The sequence below is a fragment of the Orycteropus afer genome, unplaced genomic scaffold (assembly GCF_000298275.1).
Source record: "Orycteropus afer afer isolate SDZICR_OR568_19922 unplaced genomic scaffold, OryAfe1.0 scaffold00371, whole genome shotgun sequence".
NCBI lineage: Eukaryota > Metazoa > Chordata > Mammalia > Tubulidentata > Orycteropodidae > Orycteropus > Orycteropus afer.
The window spans coordinates 2,176,448-2,179,327 of record NW_006921958.1 but is presented as its reverse complement, the minus strand read 5'-3'; positions in this window follow the sequence as shown (position 1 = coordinate 2,179,327).

The following is a 2,880-nucleotide window of genomic DNA, read 5'->3' as shown; positions in this document are numbered from 1 at the left end:
ATATCTGGCAAGGGACTTATCGCTAAGATTTATAGTGGAAGAGTGGATGACCAAACTATGGTACATACACATAATGAAATGCTATGCAGCACTAAAGAATAACGTAGAGTCTGCAAAACACCACATAATAAGGATGAACTTGGAGGACATTATGCTGAGTGAAATAAGTCAATCACAGAAGACATATATAGTATTAGTTTGTTGTTGTGGAGGGTCAAGGAAAGGTTTATATATGGAAGGAAACTTTCTTTGTTGGTTGCCAGGGGTGAGAGAGGAGGGGAAGGAACATTGCAAAAAAAAAAAAAAAATGCATTGACCCATGTCACTTTGTTGTTGTTGTTGTGTGCTGTCAAGTCGGACCTGACCCATAGCAACCCCTCTATGGGTTTCTGAGGTGGTATCACTATGGAAGTAGATTGCCCAACCTTCCTTCCAAGGAGTGGCTGGTGGGTCTGAACCACTAGCCTTCTGGTTAGCAGTCAAGTGCCTTAGGCTCTACGCTACCAGAGCTCCTCATATCACTTTAGTTTTGTGTATTTCACCGTACATAAATTATATTTCAATAAAATGCTTTAAAAGAAAAATGATTTACCACCTTGGGAACCCAACAGGGATCTCTCTGAGTCAGAATTGACTGGATGGCAGTGGGTTTGGGGCTTAGGTAACTAAGACAACTAGTCATCAGGGAAACTCTAGGAGCTCTGGTGGCTCAGTGGTCAAGCACTCAGCTGCTAACCACAAGGCTGGTGGTTTGAACCCACCAGCGGCCCCATGGTGGAGAAAGATCTAGCGGTCTGCTTCCTTAAAGGTTACAACCAAGAAAACTATGGGGCAGTTTTACTCTGTCACACGGGCTACGGATAGAAATTGAGTCAACTGCACCCAACAACAATAATCAACAAAATGCAAATTAAAACAATGGCAACATACCAGTTCACATGTAGAGTGGCAAAAATTGAGAGTGGAATATGGAGAACAGGGTGGGGGGAGGGAAGACTTGCCACGAAGAACCATTTGGTGGCATCCCAGGAGTCTGGACACGTGCACACTCATGACTCAGCAAAGCTGCTCATGGCTCTGGGGCCTGGTGTCGTAGCTGGTCCTCAGAGTGGCCCCCGGCGGCCATCTCTGCTGTGGGTCCCTGGCAGTGACTGTGGCCTGGCCTTTAGGAGGCCTGGCAGTTTCCGCGTCCATGCTTTTGGAGTCTGGGGCTACAGTGTCAGCAGCCAGCTACCCTGCTAGAGACACCCCAGGGAGTGGGAGCCCGGCCCTACCTTCCCCGTGCCCCGCTGAGTCTCCAGAGGACAGCATGAGAGACTGTAAGTGAGCCCAGCAGAGGAAATGCCGAGTGGAGCTCGGTCAACCCGCAGGACCAAGAGAAATAATGAAATGGTTGTTGTAAGCCACCACGTTCTGGGGTTGCTGATGCTGCATTAGAACACCTGAACGAGGCTCCTCCCTCCCTCAGGATCCCGCACCTGGGCACAAGTGTGCACAAGGAGGATTTTCAAGCCACTTCTCTGAACCTGGGTGGAGGGCAGCTGAGCCGAGAGCCATGCTGTACACTCTGCCACGTGTACAGAAAGCCAGCCCCATTTACCTCAAAAGCTTCAGTGGCTCAAGACTCAAGGCCAGATGGTGGGTGGTGCACAGGCAACAGTGATGGACACAGGGTGGGGGACAAAGCGGAAGAGACCCTGCGGCTCCAGAACAACTACAGACACATAGGAGCCCACTCTGGGTGAAAAATGCAGGAGACAAGTGGTTCTGGTCCCGCCAGCCCTTGGTCTCCTTCCTCCCTGAAATGGGGTGGCCTACGGCCTTGTGTGTGTAAGGACCAAAGGAACACCCACTGTGACGTGTAGATGCCGACTCATAGCAGCCCAATAGGCTGAAGCAGAGGTGCCCCACAGGCTTTCCAAGGCTGTAAACTTTACGGGGCTCTAGGGGATGGCCTCAGGCCCACCAGCCACTCCTAGGAAAGAAAGTTGGGCAATCTACTTCCATAGTGATACCGCCTGGGAAACCCAAGGAGGAGTCGCTATGAGTCAGGTCTGACTCAACGGCCCATAACAACAACAATCTTTATGGAAGCAGACTGCTTCATCTTTCCCACAGAGTGGCTGGTGGGTTCAAACCATTGGCCTTTCAGTTAGAAGCTCAGCACCTAATCACTGGGTCATGAGGTGCCTTTCTGAAGGAGCTGGTGCCTGTAACATGCTCATGAGCTTGATGAATGGGGGCTGTTGGTGGGGCTACATGTTGTTGTTGTTGTTACGTGCTGCCGAGTCAGACCCGACTCACAGCAACCTCTCCTTGGGTTTCCGAGGCAGTATCACTACGGAAGTAGATTGTCCCATCTTCCTTCCGGGGAGTGGCTGGTGGGTTTAAACCGCCAGCCTTCTGGTTAGCAGTCAAGTGCCTTAGGCACTGCGCCACCAGGGCCTCTACATACCACTATTACTGAGTAAAGAGAGGGCCAGGCTGGGCTGGTCAAATGTGGGCTTTCACCCCTGCCCTGCATTTACTGGCGATGAGCTCATTCCTGCCCAGCCTCAGTGTTCAGCTCTGTGTATGGGGTGGATGACAGCCTGGGGCCAGAGGGGTTGGCCTTCCTCAGGAGCCTCCCCTGTACCCCACCCTGGCCCAACCAGGATCCCCAGACCCTACTGCCCCATGAGGTTCTGGGGAGCCCCACGCCCTCTTCTCTGATCCCCACATTCCCTCTCAAGTAAAAGCACATGACCTGTTCATTATATAGATTGTTTCATGATGTGTGTCTACATGGCAGCGTCCAGAGAGCTGGGCCCCAAACTGGTCGCCATCGAATTGACCCGAAGTCATGGCAACCCCGTGGGTGTCAGCATCAAAGTGTGCTCC